At 45.0% G+C, this 23,465-nt stretch overlaps 1 long non-coding RNA gene across 1 annotated transcript in view; it reads right to left on the bottom strand.

The window, feature by feature from the left end:
• The window catches only part of LOC144782904 (uncharacterized), a 145,661-nt gene that overhangs the window by 20,940 nt on the left and 101,256 nt on the right, over positions 1-23,465 (bottom strand). The gene's annotated exons all lie outside the window — the stretch shown is intronic.

Consider the following 23,465-nt stretch of genomic DNA (forward strand, 5'->3'; position numbering starts at 1 on the left):
AATTGGTGTGTTTCGGAGACTGTTTTGAAACTCAAAGTATGAATATATAAAAAAAAAGAAAATCGTTTTTGAGGTAAAGGAATGTTTTCAAAATTTATGTGCGCCATATGCCCCCAAATTTCTTTTTCGGGGGTGCAGCAGGGTGTTCTTGAGACACCCCTGCACCCTCGGAAAAATTCGTAATTTGCGATGAGGTAATTGCTAATCGCAAATTGCACCTTCATTCCTATGGGCCTCCTGCTGCATGGAAATGAATGGGTAATTTGTAATTAGCAAATAGGTCATCGCAAACTAGGAATGGTAAAGAATCGCTATTTATTCCTTAAAGTTCGCTATTTAGGAAATGCAAAAAACTTTGATGATACATATGGCGGTTCATCTCTAACAAGATAAGAAGCATAGGGATAGATTTATGATGACTGGCGCATCACCAGGGATGTGTTAGTCATTCTGTGCCGCTGTTCCGTCACCTATGGTGTGCTGCATTTACAATGCAAACACAACAGTGATGGACAGAATGTGGATCAATGTCACACATTCACCCCAGTCCAAAGATCTGGGCCCAAATCCATCGTTTTTCCACTCCACACCACCCTGGGTTAGACAATGGCGATATGCAAATCAGCGCTGACCCTGTGCCCCATGGGAACAGTCCAGTCCGAACTACAAAAGCCATGTCCTTCCCAGAACGGAAACAAGCATCCGAGGACCGGCCCGGTTTCGAGGTAAGACCTCTCATCAGCCCGGCTAGCTTGCCTCCAGTGGTGTGGAGTGCCTGGGACTCACGTCTGAGCATCCCCAGTACACTTAGAGCGGTAATTGCAAACACAACAGTGATGGACAGAATGTGGATCAATGTCACACATTCACCCCAGTCCAAAGATCTGGGCCCAAATCCATCGTTTTTCCACTCCACACCACCCTGGGTTAGACAATGGCGATATGCAAATCAGCGCTGACCCTGTGCCCCATGGGAACAGTCCAGTCCGAACTACAAAAGCCATGTCCTTCCCAGAACGGAAACAAGCATCCGAGGACCGGCCCGGTTTCGAGGTAACACCTCTCATCAGCCCGGCTAGCTTGCCTCCAGTGGTGTGGAGTGCCTGGGACTCACGTCTGAGCATCCCCAGTACACTTAGAGCGGTAATTGCAAACACAACAGTGATGGACAGAATGTGGATCAATGTCACACATTCACCCCAGTCCAAAGATCTGGGCCCAAATCCATCGTTTTTCCACTCCACACCACCCTGGGTTAGACAATGGCGATATGCAAATCAGCGCTGACCCTGTGCCCCATGGGAACAGTCCAGTCCGAACTACAAAAGCCATGTCCTTCCCAGAACGGAAACAAGCATCCGAGGACCGGCCCGGTTTCGAGGTAACACCTCTCATCAGCCCGGCTAGCTTGCCTCCAGTGGTGTGGAGTGCCTGGGACTCACGTCTGAGCATCCCCAGTACACTTAGAGCGGTAATTGCAAACACAACAGTGATGGACAGAATGTGGATCAATGTCACACATTCAACCCAGTCCAAAGATCTGGGCCCAAATCCATCGTTTTTCCACTCCACACCACCCTGGGTTAGACAATGGCGATATGCAAATCAGCGCTGACCCTGTGCCCCATGGGAACAGTCCAGTCCGAACTACAAAAGCCATGTCCTTCCCAGAACGGAAACAAGCATCCGAGGACCGGCCCGGTTTCGAGGTAACACCTCTCATCAGCCCGGCTAGCTTGCCTCCAGTGGTGTGGAGTGCCTGGGACTCACGTCTGAGCATCCCCAGTACACTTAGAGCGGTAATTGCAAACACAACAGTGATGGACAGAATGTGGATCAATGTCACACATTCACCCCAGTCCAAAGATCTGGGCCCAAATCCATCGTTTTTCCACTCCACACCACCCTGGGTTAGACAATGGCGATATGCAAATCAGCGCTGACCCTGTGCCCCATGGGAACAGTCCAGTCCGAACTACAAAAGCCATGTCCTTCCCAGAACGGAAACAAGCATCCGAGGACCGGCCCGGTTTCGAGGTAACACCTCTCATCAGCCCGGCTAGCTTGCCTCCAGTGGTGTGGAGTGCCTGGGACTCACGTCTGAGCATCCCCAGTACACTTAGAGCGGTAATTGCAAACACAACAGTGATGGACAGAATGTGGATCAATGTCACACATTCACCCCAGTCCAAAGATCTGGGCCCAAATCCATCGTTTTTCCACTCCACACCACCCTGGGTTAGACAATGGCGATATGCAAATCAGCGCTGACCCTGTGCCCCATGGGAACAGTCCAGTCCGAACTACAAAAGCCATGTCCTTCCCAGAACGGAAACAAGCATCCGAGGACCGGCCCGGTTTCGAGGTAACACCTCTCATCAGCCCGGCTAGCTTGCCTCGCTCGGATGCTTGTTTCCGTTCTGGGAAGGACATGGCTTTTGTAGTTCGGACTGGACTGTTCCCATGGGGCACAGGGTCAGCGCTGATTTGCATATCGCCATTGTCTAACCCAGGGTGGTGTGGAGTGGAAAAACGATGGATTTGGGCCCAGATCTTTGGACTGGGGTGAATGTGTGACATTGATCCACATTCTGTCCATCACTGTTGTGTTTGCAATTACCGCTCTAAGTGTACTGGGCATGCTCAGACGTGAGTCCCAGGCACTCCACACCACTGGAATCAAGCTAGCCGGGCTGATGAGAGGTGTTACCTCGAAACCCGGCCGGTCCTCGGATGCTTGTTTCCGTTCTGGGAAGGACATGGCTTTTGTAGTTCGGACTGGACTGTTCCCATGGGGCACAGGGTCAGCGCTGATTTGCATATCGCCATTGTCTAACCCAGGGTGGTGTGGAGTGGAAAAACGATGGATTTGGGCCCAGATCTTTGGACTGGGGTGAATGTGTGACATTGATCCACATTCTGTCCATCACTGTTGTGTTTGCAATTACCGCTCTAAGTGTACTGGGGATGCTCAGACGTGAGTCCCAGGCACTCCACACCACTGGAATCAAGCTAGCCGGGCTGATGAGAGGTGTTACCTCGAAACCGGGCCGGTCCTCGGATGCTTGTTTCCGTTCTGGGAAGGACATGGCTTTTGTAGTTCGGACTGGACTGTTCCCATGGGGCACAGGGTCAGCGCTGATTTGCATATCGCCATTGTCTAACCCAGGGTGGTGTGGAGTGGGAAAACGATGGATTTGGGCCCAGATCTTTGGACTGGGGTGAATGTGTGACATTGATCCACATTCTGTCCATCACTGTTGTGTTTGCAATTACCGCTCTAAGTGTACTGGGGATGCTCAGACGTGAGTCCCAGGCACTCCACACCACTGGAATCAAGCTAGCCGGGCTGATGAGAGGTGTTACCTCGAAACCGGGCCGGTCCTCGGATGCTTGTTTCCGTTCTGGGAAGGACATGGCTTTTGTAGTTCGGACTGGACTGTTCCCATGGGGCACAGGGTCAGCGCTGATTTGCATATCGCCATTGTCTAACCCAGGGTGGTGTGGAGTGGAAAAACGATGGATTTGGGCCCAGATCTTTGGACTGGGGTGAATGTGTGACATTGATCCACATTCTGTCCATCACTGTTGTGTTTGCAATTACCGCTCTAAGTGTACTGGGGATGCTCAGACGTGAGTCCCAGGCACTCCACACCACTGGAATCAAGCTAGCCGGGCTGATGAGAGGTGTTACCTCGAAACCGGGCCGGTCCTCGGATGCTTGTTTCCGTTCTGGGAAGGACATGGCTTTTGTAGTTCGGACTGGACTGTTCCCATGGGGCACAGGGTCAGCGCTGATTTGCATATCGCCATTGTCTAACCCAGGGTGGTGTGGAGTGGAAAAACGATGGATTTGGGCCCAGATCTTTGGACTGGGGTGAATGTGTGACATTGATCCACATTCTGTCCATCACTGTTGTGTTTGCAATTACCGCTCTAAGTGTACTGGGGATGCTCAGACGTGAGTCCCAGGCACTCCACACCACTGGAATCAAGCTAGCCGGGCTGATGAGAGGTGTTACCTCGAAACCGGGCCGGTCCTCGGATGCTTGTTTCCGTTCTGGGAAGGACATGGCTTTTGTAGTTCGGACTGGACTGTTCCCATGGGGCACAGGGTCAGCGCTGATTTGCATATCGCCATTGTCTAACCCAGGGTGGTGTGGAGTGGAAAAACGATGGATTTGGGCCCAGATCTTTGGACTGGGGTGAATGTGTGACATTGATCCACATTCTGTCCATCACTGTTGTGTTTGCATTTACAATGCGGCGCATCATGGGGCAAAAACAGCACAGATGCGTGACGTATCTGTGCCGTAAAGGTGGTGCATTGCTGGAGTTGTATCGCAAGTGTGATGAAGCTCCAGCAAGGCTCAGGGGTGCCGCTGTCGCAGGGTTTCTGTTCTCACACAGAACTGTGGACAGAGGATTGGAACCTCGGCGAATTAAAGTGTCCCAGAACTCACCTTAGTAATCAAAACCCCTTAGCAAGCTAGGTACAGTGTCACATTGGATATAACAAACTCTCAATGTTTAGACAATCCAGAATATGAACTTATAGTACCTCAGGATACGTGGAACTCATGAACAGTCGGTCGTTATATATTTCTTAGAAACCAGAACATGGAGTTAAGAAGAACACATGTGTATTTGAAATGTTTATTTACTAATGCCGTCTTCTCAGGCGTAGTATGTTAGATAATACAAGTACACATATTATCAGTAGCAAAATTACCAGCATAGTTACTAGTACATAAAAAGCGAATGGTGACAGTATGTTAACATGCTGTAAATGAATAAGAGTTAGCAACACTTATAAGCAGCCGCGGGCCGTGGAGGGAGTTATGGTGGGGCAGGGAGGCGGGGAGGGGGAGGGGCAGGGTGGAAAGGGCTCCACCCTGCCCCTCCCCCTCCCCGCCTCCCTGCCCCACCGTAACTCCCTCCACGGCCCGCGGCTGCTTATATCTCACTCTCCCTAATACACATATTATATTATTTGCTAAGAAGGTCTCTTTGTGTTGGTTTAGGGCATGCCCATACTTTAGTGTCTTAGATTTGAAGGAATCACATCAGCATACACCAGCTCTCTCTTCATGTGAACCGCATCAACTGTTGGGTATGTGTGTTCGGCAAAGCAATATAAAACCCGCCTCATGCCCAGAATTGGCAGAAGTTGCACTTATGTTATGAGTATGAAGTCGTGGAGATCAGACCTCATAACAATTCTGTATCGTGTTGTTCTTGAAACTTCAGCACTCGCTGTACAGATATAGTTTAACAAGCAAAGCAGATAGTAGAGCAAGAACATATTATTCTCATGTAAACCACGATGAACTACTAGGTTGAAAGCTAAAGCAACAACTAAGTGTCGTGTGCAGAAGTTGCAAAAAAGGAAAAATGGCGTTTAAACCGGTAATGAGCCCATGCTAACTTAACACGGTGTAAAGATATCCAGGACCTAGATGACACCTCCCCATGATCCGGAAACGAACTGAATAAGATAATAGAAGTGCCATCTCATGAGAGCAGATTGCAAGTTTATATGTGGACGGTCCGCAAGGTAAAGCATTAAAAACTAGGAAAATTTAATGCTAAAGAAAAATAAAACAGCCAAGTACTTTATCGAGTCTTAAGCCAATAGGCAAGCTAAATAATAAAAGCTTGACAAATAAGTCAATCAATTGTCAATGAAATGCTAGTACTCAGCATATCAAACATGAAAAAGGTCTATGACATAACTGTGTATGCAAAATAAGCTGCAACAGCCTCCAATAGGAAGTCACCGTCTTCATCCGAAAAGAGTTCAGCCATCCAATTTAAAAGCGGAAAAGAACATACGTGCTCTCCCAGCACCGGATCCTCTATCACCATCAGAGGACAGCTCGGTGGGTTTTCAAGAAAGCTCTGTTCGAAGAAAGACTGTGTTGCCGCCAGTAAATTCCAGGGACCAATTAGTCCATGCATCAATGCCACAGCCATAATCCTTTCGCCAGGACAAACCAACTCGTGAGTAATGATAGGAGTCATCAGCTGATTAAAGTCGACGTCAGGAGAAACCGGTCCGCAGAGACACAAATCAATGGCCCAATCGAAATCACAGGTCAGGCAGTGAAATACAGGCTGGACACAGGTGAAGTAGGAGAATCGAAAAGATAATCCATATGCCGTGCTTAATATCGCCAACGGCATTGTGCCATAATATTCTAGCATGCGATTGCGGAACAGTGTCAGCAGCTGCAGGGCGGGAGCTTGCACAGGAGGGACATACATATTTAAAAATGTAAAAAAGCACAAGAGCGTCCGCTGGTAATGCAAGTAAAAATGGGAATCCACGAAGCAGAGTGGAAAAAATAGAATGAAAGAAAGCAGGGATGACTCCAAAGATTTTCTCAAATGAAGTCACGAGACCACTGGTAACAACTTTAAAAAAGTGCGCCAGGGCCTTTGTGGAGGACGCGTTAAAGATAGTCCGAACCATCTTGCTGAAATGGAAAGGCAAATCTGTATTGAAAAGGGTCTGCACCTCTGTACGGGTGTTCGCTATGTGAAGCACGAAAGTTTCACGGGCCGAACTCAAGGCCACCTCTCTCTGAGACAAAAGAGCTCTTATTCTTGCCATGCCGTTGAAATCTGCTCCCAAGGTTGGTATTTGTGGCGAGATTGAAAACTCCCTATGTTCATGTGTGGGAGGAAATAGAACATTTCTGCAGCAAATAACCCGTTCACTTACTGTTACGATAAAAGGAATACTTTTAATTAACCCAGAACAATCTTCATTATTGAGCATCAAATAACTACCATTTTCCAACAACTTGAACGTGGGGATGATAGCAGGAACTGGCGTGCCTTGCAACACGCAAGCCATATTTGGTCGGTGTTTGTTGCATGAACCGTGTAACTGTATGTGCCTACACATTAGTGAATGATGTGGCGTCTCAGTGCATTCCTCTCCATTCAGATAAACTTCTTGATCATCTTTGAAACATCTGTATGTGTATGGAAGCGACCAGACCTCATGAAGAAAAGCACTACCTAAAGGTTCATAACGACCTATTGGTATATATTTCATACAATTTGAAAACTTATATAAAGCAAAAGGCAGCGTTATTAAACCGTGGATAAGGCACGTTGCCAAAAAACCCGCAATCCTCTGCTGATGATGTCACTGAGCATGTCATGAATGATGTAATATGTGACATCATCAGCAGTGGATTACGGGTAATAGTATCTCTAGTTTACTCCCTTATAGCTGTCTTTCTTTTAACATAAGTGTCTGTTTCCTTCCCTTATACTTACTGTTCTTTTAAAAAAAAAAAAGTTTTGGTTCACTTCCGGTTCGCGTACCGGCGAGCGAACTGGGAAGCGAACTACGAGAAATAGAGGTTGGCACAGTTCCAAATATTGTACCAATTTTTTAATAACGGGGAGGTAGTTCTGAAAAGAACTTTTTTTTTTATTGTTTTTGTTGTTTTATATTTTTTTATTATTTTTCTGAACATTTTTTTACTTTTTTTGAATTTTTCTGAACAGTTTTATATTTTTTTGGGTTTTTCTTGGAGGGGGCAATGAAAACGATTCATTGTAAAGGGCTCAACAGGAGCAACAAAACAAAAAAAAAGTATTTATTATTTTGGGCGTTTCGTACAAACTTGCATATGATAGTCAATAGCTCTGTTGATCAGAGTGATGCTTCTTTCTCCGTAGCAAATGAATCCATCGCAATGTACGCAGACGTGTTTTACTTCACCAAATCTCATTTGTATATTTGGCACTATCTCCCTGCCCTCTGATCCCGTTACTTCTATCTAAAACTGTGCAGCACTGTAGTTGTTAGGATGCCACCTAGTCATATGGCGATGCATTGTGTAGTTTCCGAAACTGTATTTTTTCTCGGTCCCTCTGGACAGTCTATCTTGACATATAAGGCAAGTTACGTATCTTGCATTTACTTTTTTCTGACCTTTGGGAATTTAAAAAAATTGCCAAATGAAGTTTTCTTTCCGGTGAGACGTCCTGGGCTCCTCAGGCAAAAACTGCCTCTCTTCGTGCTCGTCGTCCTGTTCCTCTTCTTCCTCTTCTTGTTGAATTATAACTTGAGCAGGTGGTCCACTCTTCCTTGGATGTGGTGGAGGTGGTGGGGAAGCACCAGCTGAAGCTACTAAAGAAGCCATTGCTCACTGGTAACAAAGGGTCTTTCTCTCACAAAGATGAAAGTCAGAGTGAGGAAAGAAGGAGGGATTTTCATCATTTGGGAAAAACAAGAGTTCTCAACCAATGAAAAGTGTTCATTTTATATTATATGACCTAGTCTTACATCATTAGGAAACCAAAAGTGAAATGAACCAATGAAAAGTGTTATTACCAAGTCACATGACCTGCTGTGTTTACGTTAAGCGCTTTGCAGGGCCTCCCGGTTTGCTTCCAGAAACCTGCGCTTTGCGACTCGCTTCGCGTACCAGTTCGCTAACGTAGCACGTCATATGACGTATCACGCGACAACGTGAAACGTCATGCGGACGGGAGGCGTCACGATGTTGTTTTCTAACGCGGCAGTTCCGGTAAAGAAACGTTTACCGGCTCGCGGTCTATTTCGCGGCATCAAGGTCAGCTAACGGGAAGCTTCCCGATTCGCGAAGCGGGAACGAAGAAAAAAAAATATTTAAAAAAAAAAATATTCATAAACATATAAAATATATTTTTGGATTTAAAGAAGAATACATTTTACAGCTACAGATATTAGCTGTTAAAAAACCAATGAAATTCACTGAAAAAACCATAGGTTATAGACCATATATAGTTAGGAATTAGCATTTACAAAACCTTGAAAATTCACTGAAAAAACCATAGGTTATAGACCATATATAGTTAGGAATTAGCATTTACAAAACCTTATTTTACTCACACAAAACCATTGAAATTCCATATATAGTTAGTTGCACTAACTATATATCGCGCACCCGCAATCCACTGCTGATGATGTCACATATTACATCATTCATGACATGGTCAGTGACATCACTGATGACATCACTGATGACATCTCAAATGACACTGAGGAAGGCGTATTGCTGAAACGCGTCTGTCAACAAGTGTGATTAAACTTTTGGTGTGAGCACTGCAACCCTTTGGTTTCCACGAGTGCGGTTCTTTGGATCTTACATTTCCGAGGCTGAGCTGAATACTGTTGCGGGTACCCATTACCGCAAACTGCACCCGCTCGCGAGTGCCCCGACTCTTCAGTGGGACAGGGAGCACCATATATATATATATATATATATATATTACCTACTGGCGGTCGCCAGTAGGTATATATAGTTAGGATTTTTTCTCTATGGGTTTTTTGAAAATTCTATGTCTAATAACTTTGGCGTTTGTGGACGGAATTGGCTGAAATTTTCAGGAAAATGGCACATTTTGTTTCTGAGCAGCCCCTGAAAATTGGGGGGGGGTTCGTCCAGGGGGGGTCGAGAAAAAGGGGGGTCCCAAAACGTGTTTTTAACATTGAGTTTTCCATAGGGCGGTTGGCCTCACTTTTAGCCCGAACGGCTGAATGGATTTGCACGAAACTTGGCAAAATTGTAGGGACTGGTAGCCCGATGTGCCTTTTGTAGGTCTCTATATATGTGCTCCAGTGGATTTTGAGAAATTAACGTTTAAAAAAAGATATATATCTGTAACAGCGGACCGGGCAGCGCTCCAGGACGCGTACTTTTCGCGCAACGGAGCTTTGTGAAGCGAAGCTGATTGGTTCTCCGGCGTCTGTCAACATTCCAAACAGTCCGTAGCGGCCGCCATCTTGTCTCTCGGTAGGATCGAGAGACAAGAGGAGGCCAAAGCGAAGGGGCAAATGACCATAAGGGGGAATAGTAGATCCTCGCTGACCCCCTAGGTTTGATGTGGAGGTTTTAAAAGGGCCCCGCGGGGCAAAAAAAAAAAATAATAATAATAATCGAACGGCTGAATGGATTTGCACGAAACTTGGCAAAATTGTAGGGACTGGTAGCCCGATGTGCCTTTGCTAGGTCTCAATATATGTGCTTCAGTGCATTTTGAGAAATTAACGTTCAAAAACAAGATATATATCTGTAACAGCGCTCCGCTTCGCGGAGATAAAATTCTATCTGTATTACCTAGCTGTTGCTAACACCAGTTAGCGACGGCTAGTAGGAGATAGCGACCATCTTGGGCCCCACTTTGCATGTGAGTGATATTTATCACTAATGACATGCAAAGTGGGCATGCCAAGATGTTAGCGACTGGAAACAGTCGCTAACATCGCTATCTCCTATTATCAACTTTTGGAAATATTCGAGATAAGCACGAATATCTCCAAAAAGTAACAGCTGCCCTGAGCAGTTCTTAGCCATGTTATCCAATGGGAGGTGGATAACATGGCTAAGAGCATTAGCTCGGTAATGCATGAATATCGCTGAGTTTTCAGCGATATTAATGCATTGCGGTCGTTTTTTATCGTATTTGCGATAAACCTTGATAATAGCAAGGTTTATCTGCGATAATTTCTGACGGTAAAAAAATCTTTGCAATGCATCGTTAGGGATAAATATCGCTTAACTTTGGTAATATGCCCCAACGTCTGTTAACGTTCGATTCGAAGGAAATCAGGAAGTGTTGAAAAACATTGTCTGCGCCATCTTGTCTTTTTTCAAATGCCACACTTTTGTCGTGCACGGCAGCCATTTTAGATGCCTTGACCAGACCCACTCTGTGCACGCTGTCGATCCTTAGCATGGCTCCCCACCCTCGCAAGCATCTCACCCAGGCAGTGGTCACCCCCGCTCTCTGTCTTATGCATGGGTAATAAACCTCCCCCCATCTGCGCTGCTCTTCCCTGAGAATCACACCCTGTGCCCGCCCGACACCTCCCTTTCGCCCTATTCACTACCGCACCCTCTGACACTCCTTTTCCTCTGTGTCCGATTGTCCAGGCCGGTCCTAGGCTATCAGCTAGCCCTGCAGATGTAGTTTATGGCCACAGCTGTAAAGAATCACCCCTCTTCAAAGGAGTTATAGTAGATCAAGGCCCACACTCGATGAGATCCGTCACAGCAGAAGCGTTGCTATTATCTGAAAACCATCCTGTATTGTGATTGGGGAGGGGACCGAGCGTGAAGCGGAAGATTCCAGGGATGACTCTTTGTACATCAAAGTTTTTACAATTATGTGTCACATTAAAAATATATAGCACTCCGACAAAGTAGTAAGATTATAAAACTTTAATAATTTATAAATATATACAAGAAAACAAAAATAGTAATAACATATAAACATTTTTAGGGAAAAACAACGAAGTAGCGGTCGGCTGTGCGAATAGTCCCAACGCAGCACAACGTCCAGATTTCCGGCGTGGGGCGTCGCGGGGGGTGGGTCATCAGTAGCAAACTGTTGTGCGAATAGTTCCAAGGCAGCAGAACGCGCCGAAATCTAGATGACACGAAAGTGATGTCTAGTAAGTTGCCACCCAGCAAATAACGGCGTGGGGCGTCGCGGGGGGTGGGTCATCAGTAGCAAACTGTTGTGCGAATAGTTCCAAGGCAGCAGAACGATGGCACCAAGGTGATGTCCAGTAAGTTGCCGCACTGGTTTTGGTATCCTACAATGCTGCTCCGAATAACTGCGTGGGGCGCCCCGGGGGAGGCGGCGTGAACGGGCCTCTCCAGGTGGAGTGTCATCTGTTGTAGTGGGGCGCCCCTTTACCGTTTCAGTTGCCATTCCGTCCGTTTTTGGTCCACTGTGTCAAAAGCCGCAATTCAGCTGAGTTGCGCCCACTCTTGCGGTGCAGCGATAGGCGGCTGTCACAGGACTCTCAAAATGGCGGCAGGCTCTTTCCTTTTTGGGCCTGGTCCACTGAAATGGCCCTGGGACACCTTGGAAATCGGACGCTTGTCTGCTAGGTCTTGGACCCCATTCTCGAAAGCGTCCCCTCCGCCTTGAGAATTCATCAAAAGTTTTGGGGGCCCCGACTCCTGCAGGCTTCTGGTGGGGAGCGGCTGCCATGATTGCTCGCGGAATGACCACGACGGAGCTACGAGATGGTGGTGCTCTCATGCTGACGCCAGTTTAGTCTGAAACATCCAGAAACAAGGTGGGGCTTTCATCGTTTGGGAAAAAAAAAAAGTTTTCATCCAATGAAAAGTGTTGTTTTTAGGTCATATGATCAAGCCTTCCATCATTAGGAAACCAAAAGTAAAATGAACCAATGAAAAGTTTTATAAACAAGTCACATGACCTGTTATGCGGCATAGGGTATAAAATGCGGAGAAAATACGTTGGCACGTGAGGCGGCGTCAGTAGCGGACCGATGTGCGAATAGGCCGAAGGCAATACAACGCGCCAAGATCCGGATGGCACCGAGGTGGTGTCCAGCAAGTTGCAGCACTGGTGTGGCCATCCTACAATGCTGAAAGTCGGCGTGGGGCGCCCCGTTGGCCTGTGAGTTTGCGTCAGTAGCGGACCGATGTGCGAATAGGCCGAAGGCAGCACAACGCGCCAAGATCCGGATGTCACCGAGGTGGTGTATAGTAAGTTGCCGCACTGGTGTGGCCATCCAACAATGCTGAAAGTCGGCGTGGGGCGCCCCGTTGGCCTGTGAGATGGCGTCAGTAGCGGACCGATGTGCGAATAGGCCGAAGGCAGCACAACGCGCCAAGATCCGGATGGCACCGAGCTGGTGTCTAGTAAGGTGCACTGGTGTGGCCATCCTACAATGCTGAAAGTCGGCGTGGGGCGCCCCGTTGGCCTGTGAGTTTGCGTCAGTAGCGGACCGATGTGCGAATAGGCCGAAGGCAGCACAACGCGCCAAGATCCGGATGGCACCGAGGTGGTGTCTAGTAAGTTGTCGCACTTCTGTGGCCATCCTACAATGTTGAAAGTCGGCGTGGGGCGCCCCGTTGGCCTGTGAGATGGCGTCAGTAGCGGACCGATGTGCGAATGGGGCCAAAGGCAGCGCAACAATATTTTCTGACTGACACCACAAGGCGCTGAGATGCCAAGATCCGGATGGCACCGAGGTGATGTCTAAGTTGCGGACTGATGTGCGAATGGGGCCAAAGGCAGCGTAACAATATTTTTTCTATGGAAGATATCACTAGGCGTTGAGATGCCAAGATTCGGATGGCACCGAGGTGATGTCTAGCAAGTTGCTGTACTGGTGTGGTCATCCTACAATGCTGAAACTCGGCGTGGGTCGCCCCATTAGCCTGTGAGATGGCGTCAGTAGCGGACCGATGTGCGAATAGGCCGAAGGCAGCACAACGCGCCAAGATCCGGATGTCACCGTGGTGGTTTCATAGTTGAGAGGCACTTCATCTGCAGTGGGGCGCCGAGATCCGGATGGCACCGAGGTGATGTCTAGCAAGTTGCTGTACTGGTGTGGTCATTCTACAATGCTGAAAGTCGGCGTGGGGCGCCCCATTAGCCTGTGAGATGGCGTCAGTAGCGGACTGATGTGCGAATGGGGCCAAAGGCAGCGCAACAATATTTTCTGAAGAGAAGACACCAAAAGGTGCTGACATTCCAAGATCCGGATGGCACCGAGGTGGTGTCTAGCAAGCTATGCAGTTGAGTTGTGTGCGCACTTGCGGCGAATAGGTCGAAGGCAGCATAACAATGTTTTTTGAATAGAAGACACCACAAGGCGTTGAGATTCGGTTACCACCGAGGTGATGTCTAGCAAGTTGCCGCACTGGTGTGGCCATCCTACAATACTGCTCCGAATAACGGCGTGGGGTGCCCGAAGGGGGGGGGAGCCGGCGTGAATGGGCCTTCCTAGGTGGAGGCTCGTCTGCTGTAGTGGGGCGCCCCTTTACCGTTTCAGTTGCCATTCAGCTGAGTTTCGGCTGCTCTTGATGCTACAGAGACAGGCGGCTGCAAGAGGACTCTCAAAATGGCGGCCTGTTCTTTGGATTTGGGCCTGGTCCACTAAAATGGCCCTGGGACACCTTAGAACTCGGACGCTCGATTTTTTTTTCCTTTCCTGTACATGCAAAAAAAGGTAAATGCCCGGTACGTTACACGCTTCATCTGCCACGATGAACTCTCCAGAGGAACCGAAAAAAAATATAGTTGTGGTAACTATACCATGCATCGTCATATGGAGAGGTGGCACCAATTAATTATAGTGCTGCATAAAAGAGAGATTTGGAGGAGAACCCCTGACCTGCTAGTACATTCATCAAAGAAGTGGCACTGAGAGCTTCAGAGGCAAGGGAAACGGTCCCAAATATTTAGAAGAACTTTGGAAAGATTAAAATGACATGTTTAGATTGTGGCAAATTAATTTCATGTGGACAGATGAGTGTTACTCTAATAAATACAGCATATGAACATCATCATAGTCGATGGTTGGTAGAGACATTTTGACTATATCCTGGACCTGCCCGTCCTCGCCCAAAATGGCGCCGGAATAAATGGGACTCGTAACTCCTTGTTGTGTACTGGTTGCAGAACCTTGAAATCACGAGATACGTATGCAGTTTTGAAGCACATGGCGGGCGGGGACGAGAATTGATTGAATATTTCGAGATCCCTATTGATATTAAGTTCTGATGTGTTATTGATTACTGTACTGTTGAAAGTTCGAATTAACGTCACCCATGGTACTTGCCAGCAAATGTATATCTAGATAATTTTATTGTAACTGGCCCTGTCGTATTTTAATTATAAAATGTACGTCCACCGATTCCGTAACTGTTAGACACCTTAGTTCTTGCAACCTAATGGCCCGCCCGTTACGTTCCTCTACAGTGTAAATGTCTATTCATCATATACGATTACAGTTTGCTCTGTGGCAGGCCCACGTGGTTATAGGCTCGTATTTGTATAATGAAATTTTCACAATAAAGGTTTTTAAAAGAAAACATGGTAGTAGTATATACATTGGTAAAGTTTTTAATAATAGTGACTGTTTTAGAATCATTAAAAGGCAAGTGAAATAAAGCAGACCAATTACATGAAGGGTAAAAGGTATAATACGAAGGAACGCAGTAAAGATAAATGGTCAAGGGCTGTTGTGTTTTCTATTCCTGCAACATAAAGTGATCGATAAGAATCTCATATTCAGGCGTATCGGCGACTAAGACAGCAGGTCGACCCTCTTTTGCTCAACGGCTCCGTCATGGGACGAAGAAACGCTCTTTTTCTCGAAAAAAGAATATATTTTACTTGCAGGACAGTTGTAAAATTTCCGGGAAAGTACATTAGCCTGGAACATTATAACATATATTTAAGAAAAAATAATGTTCGGAAGTAATGAAAAGCGTAATTTTTAGGTCATATGACCAAGCCTTTCATCATTACAATAAGAAAAGTAAAATGAACCAATGAAAAGTTTTATTAACAAGTCACATGACTTGTTATGCTTACGTTACGCGCTGCGCGCCCCGGATGACTTCCGGATGCGCTAACGCGGCGCGTCATATGACGCATTACGCGACAACGCAGGTACAGAATATAGTCAAAATGTCTCCACCAACCAGCGGTCGGAACACAACCCCTTTCAGCAGGCTAAATAGTTCTGTTAAATGACAACAGAAGGGACAGGCAACAAGAACCATCAGTCAAAGAGGGGAGGGCTAGTTCTTCTCTACCGGGTTACATTGGGGCGCTACCGGAACTGATCGAATTGGTAGTCTACAGTGTTTCTGGATGTTTCAGACTGAAGCTGGGGTTAGCATGAGAGCAGCACCATTTCGTAGCTCCGTCGTGGTCATTCCGCAACCAATCATGGCAGCCGTTCTTTATCGTTATTTTGGGCGGGGTGGGTGGCGGAGCCGAGCTGTTTTGCAGCCATCATTGTGTGGAGTTCAGTTCATCTCACTAGTTTTGTATTTGTCATGAGGGGTTGTTCCTAATGTTTCTAGTTTAGCGAGGTCAAAAAGAGATCCCATTAGTGGCCTACTGATTTTGCTCGATTCCTTTTCTTTTTTTTTACACGATTTTTCGTTATCTGCAAAGACTAAACAGAGTATTGCGACTCTGTGTTTGTTTGTAAATAGAGAATGAACCAAAGAGAACTAATTCTAAAACAGTAAATACTTGGATAACAATCAATCAAATGGAGAGAGAAACAGGCACGACGGATTACAACGGGGGCAAAGGCCTGCGTTAACTACCTTTCACTATCTGCAAAGAGAGAGTACTCCTAATAGAAATGAGGGGGGGGGCACCATTCAAAGCAGATCAGTGTGCATAAACACGAAAATGTTTTCACTTACCACGTACTTGACATTCGACAGCTTATGATATTTGCTATTAAAAAACCATTGAAATTCACTGAAAAAACCATAGGTTATAGACCATATATAGTTAGGAATTAGCATTTACAAAACCTTGAAAATTCACTGAAAAAACCATAGGTTATAGACCATATATAGTTAGGAATTAGCATTTAAAAAACCTTATTTTACTCACACAAAACCATTGAAATTCCATATATAGTTAGTTGCACTAACTATATATCGCGCACCCGCAATCCACTGCTGATCATGTCACATATTACATCATTCATGACATGGTCAGTGACATCACTGATGACATCACTGATGACATCTCAAATGACATCACTGATGACATCACTGATGACAACATCCAGTGACTGTATGTTTCTGTAAAGTTAAAATATGTCTTACATATTGAAGAATGAGTGGATGTATAAGTGTCTGGATGAAGGATTTAGTAGGTGCGTGACTGACTGTATGAGTGAGTGATTAAATGTGTCTCACTGAATGCATGGGTTAGTGACTAAACTGTCTTAATTTGTGCATCATTATGTCTGTTGTTCTGTAAACTGCTGCATGTGTTGATCATTAGCTATACGAGAGGCTATATGTGTTATTAATTGGTTGCCCAAGTATTTCTATGGGAGATTGAGTTTGTGTGGGGGTGGCTGGAAGGTGTGTGACTCTATGCATAGATGTGTGAGCAGTTTATTCACTAGGTGTATGAGTTCAAGAGTGCATGTGGAAACAGCTACATGGGCAGTTGACTGTGTGCATGAGTGTATTGATGAGTGAATGGATATCTCAATGCTACATGTCATAGTAAGTACATATGTAAAACACAGTACATGTGAGAGTTGGCATATATAAATAACTGTGCATGAGAGCCACTGAATGAGTGAGTGGTTGTATCGATCATTGTGAACTTGTATCAGGGATTGTATAAGAGAGTAAATATGTGTTAGTATATGTTTCAATAAGTAAGGTGTGTTTAACTGTATAGTTGAAGAAATGGAGGTGAGATTGTTTCTTTGCATGACTGACTGGGTGTGTGAGTAACTCCATGGATGAGTGGCAGTGTGTGAGTGTCTGTATACACTGAGTGTATCTAAGGTTATATTAGAGTCTGAAGAGGTTTATCGTATTAGCACAAGAATGATGTCAAATGAGATGTCATCAGTGATGTCATTTGAGATGTCATCAGTGATGTCATCAGTGATGTCACTGACCATGTCATGAATGATGTAATATGTGACATGATCAGCAGTGGATTGCGGGTGCGCGATATATAGTTAGTGCAACTAACTATATATGGAATTTCAATGGTTTTGTGTGAGTAAAATAAGGTTTTTTAAATGCTAATTCCTAACTATATATGGTCTATAACCTATGGTTTTTTCAGTGAATATATATATATATATACTTATATATATATATATATATATATCAGTATATAAGCACTTACCGTCACAATATTTTGGTTACAACCAAAGACCTAAAGCTAAAAATGTAAGTAGCATAACTCTATAAAATATTCTGTTATATTTTTACCATCTAGGCCTTAGAATATTCCTGCTGATAGAATTATTATAAAAATTAAAACATGCCATCTTTAAAACCTCACCAAAATAAACCATGTTTTTCAAAGCACATTCCAGAAGTATTCCATCCATCTGCATCCCACTTTTATATTGTTGTTGTTGATTGGGGGCACTCCCACTGAAAAATACACTGCCGACTACCAAGCCTTGGTGGGGGGATCGATTTGAGGTCTCTGAGATTAGGGGTTATGCTGTCTAAATCCTAAATCTGCATTATTTGCGTATTCTATGGAATAGCTCTGCTCTTTAAAATCAGAGCCTACGATATATGTGTTGACTCCAGCTAATCCATTTGTAAGGCCCCCACCAAGATATGGTAAATTAGGAGGACCGGAATTGTGAGGGCCACTATATATATATATGTGCAAAGACGATCACTTCTGGCTGGAAAAAACATAGGACACAGCAGGGGGTGTCTAGGCGACCATTTATTCACAATGTGCAGGGCATAATGCATTTCGACGAGTGTGCCTTCTTCAGATGCCTGTTGCACTGAGATTCGCTCTGTCCCTCCTTTCAATTTTGCACAGCACTCCCATTGGCGGGAGTTCAGCTTGCTCCGCTAGTGTTTGTCAGCAGCTGCAGTCCTGATGTAACAGACCCCAATTACCAGCATGCATCACTCCGGTGAGTATCGATAGTGGGGCCATATGTGCTTGTGTCAGCGCTGTTGTGCCTTGTTAAAGGAAGAAAGGGCTTGATAGCAGCCGAGGGAGTCCCAAAATAACAGTGTTCATGGTTGCCTTGAATCTCCAACGCCTCAGCCCCGATTAGAGGGATGGACTGTTCCCATGAGGCACAGGGTCAGACTGATTTGCATATGGCCATGTCTGAACTGGGGTGGCAGAGTGGGCTAAAGAACGGTGATGGATTTAACCCAGATCTTTTGACTGGGTGTGAGTGTTTGATTGGTTCAGATGCTGCGTCCATCACCACCCCCTTTTGTACCGCTTTGTTCGACATAAGTGTGGCAGGGTATGCTCAGACGTGAGTCCCTTGCTCACTTTGCCACTGGATTCAAGCAAGCCAGGCTGAAGACGGCTGTAATGCCAGAAACCGGTCCTCGGAAGCTTGTTTCCGGTCCAGGGAATGCATGGCTTGGCAGTTCGGGCTGGACTGTTCCCATGAGGCACAGGGTCAGACTGATTTGCATATAGCCATGTCTGAACTGGGGTGGCAGAGTGGGCTAAAGAACGGTGATGGATTTAACCCAGATCTTTTGACTGGGTGTGAGTGTTTCATTGGTTCAGATGCTCCGTCCATCACCCCCATCACCCCCCCCCTTTTGTACCGCCAATTTGAGAACCAAGCAGGGCAGTGACGCGAAGATGCGATCACCCCGCGTCCCCATGCAGTCACGGACTGCTGATAGCAGCGGCCACTTTTTCGGTTCCTTTCATGTGGTGGGCCTGCAATTTCCAATCCCTTGGACGATTACAACAACTAGCCAATATTGTCGCAGGCCACTTAATGAGACGGGTCCTCTTACACGAGCCACTGGCCAGCACGTGAATTTATGCTAAGATGATCACTTCCGGCTGGAAAGACCAGAGGACACAGCAGGGGGTATCTAGGCGACCATTTATTCACAATGTGCAGGCCATACTGCATTTCGGCGAGTGTGCCTTCTTCAGATGCCTTTTGCACTGAGATTCGCTCTGTCCCTCCTTTCAATGTTGCACAGCACTCCCATTGGCGGGAGTTTAGCTTGCTCCTCTAGAGTTTCTCAGCAGCTGCAGTCCTGATGTAACAGACTCCAATTACCAGCATGCATAACTCCGGTGAGTATATATACATACATATATGCTCTATATGCAAACCCAGACATGCCTCTTTGGGTGGCCAGCAAAGAGCCTTCCTTTAACAAATGGTGTCTTTTTCACTCTGGGTGATATTGAGACCTCGATCAGTACAATAGTAGTATCCAAAGCTCCGGAACCCGATAGTATACCTGGAGACCTCTTTCTTCGTGGCACCCACAGTTGTTTGCGTTTTATGTCCATGCTATGTAATGCCATAGCAAACGGAACCCCAATTCCAGGGTCATGGAGGTGGGCGGAAGTTGTGCCACTATTTAAGAAAGTTGCCAAAGATCCGCTCTGTAACTATAGGACAATTAGTTTAATTGATTCAACTCAGAAAGTATTATGTCGGGTGCTTTTGCATAAGATTCAGGCATGGAGCAAAGAAAATTACTTTTTATCTCCACATCAAGCGGGTTTTAGAGAAAAAAACTGGGACTGTTGACAAGGCATTTCGTTTTCTTTTATTAAATTGGAAAACAGTGCCTATTGGAAGGGGCAGTTTATATATTGCCTTCATAGACATAAAGACTGCCCTTGATCTTGTACCTAGCCAGAAACCTTGGAAAACCCTCACCGACATGGGGCTGCCAAATGAAGATTTAACACTGGTGATTTGTCTGCATGAAGACAACTTTGCCAGGGTATGATAGGGCACCCAGGGACAACTTACCGATCCGATTCCTGTTAGTAGGGGAGTACGCCAAGGCTGCGTACTGCCAACAACACTTTATGTCCTTTTTATAATCAGTGTTGTGCCATTTCTAACAGTGGAACTGGCAGGTGCTCCCTTGCTAGGAGGGTAGAAAGTAGTGACTCTTCTCTCAGCATATGACAGACTACTGGTGTCCAAAACCCTGGGGGGGCTGCAGTGGCTTCTTGATCATTTTAAGGATTTCTGCGACACAAGATTCGTAGTGATAAATACAGAAAAAGACCAAGTTTATGTCACTGAATCCCCATAAGACCTACAATGAACAGCCCTTTCTTGGAGGAATGGAGCTCAAGTGGGTCAACACCGTTCAATATCGAGGTCTAAAATGTTCTGAAAGCATGTCCTGGAAACCTCATGTGTATAAAATGACTCTGAAGCACAAGCAATTAGTTGGAGCCCTAGGGAAGGAGCATTGATCTTCATTTAGCAAGCGTTTCACGACTGCCCTGCAAGTCTATGACCTTAAAGTAGGGAGCTCTGCGATGTATGCGTCGGAACTGTGGCAATTTGAGTGAATGGAAGAGCTCACTAGTTATGGAACACACATTTTTAAGGAATCTAGGGATGTTGCCCCAGATATTTCACTTTATCCTCTCATGCTGGGCATGGGAAGACATTCTATTGCTGCTAAAGCTAAGCTCCGTCCTATGTTTTATTGGCTGAGGGTTAGGTCAACACCAAACTAGTTCCTTATGGTCATCCTGTGGCTGATGTAAGCCACTCGGATATATTTAACAAAGTCAGCAGGCTGGGAAATGTGAAGAGCCTGTTATGTGAAATTGGGCTGGGAGATATTTGGGAAGAAAATTACCCCTCTTTGCTCCCTTGGAAAAATCAAGTTAAAATACGCTATTGGGAATGGGAAGTGCAAGGAGAGCTAAGTAGTGGATTTGAGCGAAGCTTACCCTACATATTATGGCCCATAAATCGGATAGGTTCTTGGAGGGTTACCTAGACTTCATAGAAACACAAAAGGATAGGAAACTATACATTCACGTTAGGTTCTGAACTTTGCCCTTGTATGATTTTACATGCAAATCGAACAGCAACTCAGTGCCATATCGGTGCTGCCCGGGCTGTCAAACCCCCAAGGAATGCCTAGCCCATGTAATGTTTGCTTGCCCGATATACGTGATACCCAGAAGTAATTGGCTAAGTCTAATTTGTAAACAGTTGTGAACTAAAAATCAAATAGTAACTTTATGAATTTTAGAAATCTGATGCTAGACTACTGTTTGCCTGTGCGTTAACCATGTTTCTTGGTCAAATGTGGGGTATCAGGAAAAGGACACAGAGGGCGAGTGATAACTGATTTTATATAAGGTTTTTTTAACTATATTTCTGTGCCCTTTGTCACCTGAGCAAGGGTGATTTATATAAGTTTAACATATCAGATTGCCTATTTCCAGGAATTACATCTGCGTGATTCCATATATGTATTGATAGCTGATCTCTTTTTATAATCATCTCAATCCTTTTATGGTATTTTTTTCCTCCTTGTGTTTTAAAGTATGTACATTGTTATTGCACTACGAGGGCTGTATGGTATATGTGTATGGTTATTTAATGTGAAACTTTTATGACATGTATGTCGAAATAAGGTATACATACAAAAATATTATATATCACTAATAGGTGGTTCTAATTAGGACCTAGTTTCCATAAGAAAAGCATTTCTTGTTTTGCTGTTCGCTAAGCGATGCAGTGCGTGCAACAAAATTTGTTTTATTTATTTCATGTTTACTTACCTGTATTTGGCCGTATTCCGTAGTTTACTACCCCCCACCCTGCCCCTTCCCTGCCCCACGTCACTGCCCGGCAGCACTCCCACCACCGACCGCTACTGGCGTTTTCCCTCTCTTTGTAGGCACAAGTTGGAACAGTGCATGCCCGATATTTTTTAAATATTAACATTGATTGTACTGTTAGCATGTACGCAAGTGTTTAATTTGGGAGCATTGACTCGAAAACACTTGTGCTCACGATGACATGTTTCCGCCTTGAAAATCGAGCACATTATGTGATATGTTGGACATTATATTCGTGCATCTATTTATTTATTTATACGCAATCAGTGGTTGAATCATATTGAAGATGTCCAGACTATCTAGTACCCATCCATGAATTATAATATGACCTATTATTGCAAAGCATATGTCAATCTGCATTGTCACATGTATTTCAACAATGTGTAGAGTTTCATCAAACGACATTGAACTTTATTTATTTATCACCGTGAACATTTTGAATCACAAACAGATTGCTAACAGAGGATGTATTCTCTTTCCATGAACCCAGTCTTATATTTTTACAGGGGATAGCACTCAGGTCTCTCACTTGATAAAGGCTTTTCCGAAACATGTCGTTTGTGTGCACAATAAACTACTGTGCAGTCCTCTGGTGTGCTGCTTCTTTCTTTGGGATTTCCGCGAAGATTAATTTTGAATTATGAGATTGAGAGAGCCTTCTGCAAAGTCGAAACGCGTCTCTATGAGCTCGGGGTCGAGGGAGACCCTTGCAATAAATAAGCCGTATCCTGACAGCTTTGTGTGCGTGCCTTCTTCTTTGGAAGCAGGACTGGGTATTCATATTTATATATATATTCACTGAAAAAACCATAGGTTTCACACACGTTATGGCTAGGAATTAGCATTTTAAAAACCTTTGAAATTCTCTGAAAAAACCATAGGTTTCACACCAGTTATAGTTAGCTGGTAATTTTACTCATACAAAACCTTTGAAATTCCCCCGTTATATTTAGTTCAGCTAACTATAACTCGCGCGCCCACAATGCACTGCTGATGACGTCACATATTACATCACTCATGACATGCTCAGTGACATCACTCATGACATCACTGATGACATCTCAAATGACATCTCAAATGACATCACTGATGACATCACTGATGACATCATCCAGTGGATGTGTGTCTTTCTGAAGAATAAATATTTTTTATATATGTATATCTAAAGGTAGATGGAAGAATAAATCGGTAAGTAAGTGTCTAAATGGATGACTTTTTGTAAAATTGAATGTATAACTGACTGATTAATTGTATCTTAGTGAATACATGGGTTAGTGAGTAATGTTTAAATATGTAAATATCTGTAT

Source organism: Lissotriton helveticus, chromosome 9 (genome assembly GCF_964261635.1).
Source record: "Lissotriton helveticus chromosome 9, aLisHel1.1, whole genome shotgun sequence".
Classification (NCBI taxonomy): Eukaryota; Metazoa; Chordata; class Amphibia; order Caudata; family Salamandridae; genus Lissotriton; species Lissotriton helveticus.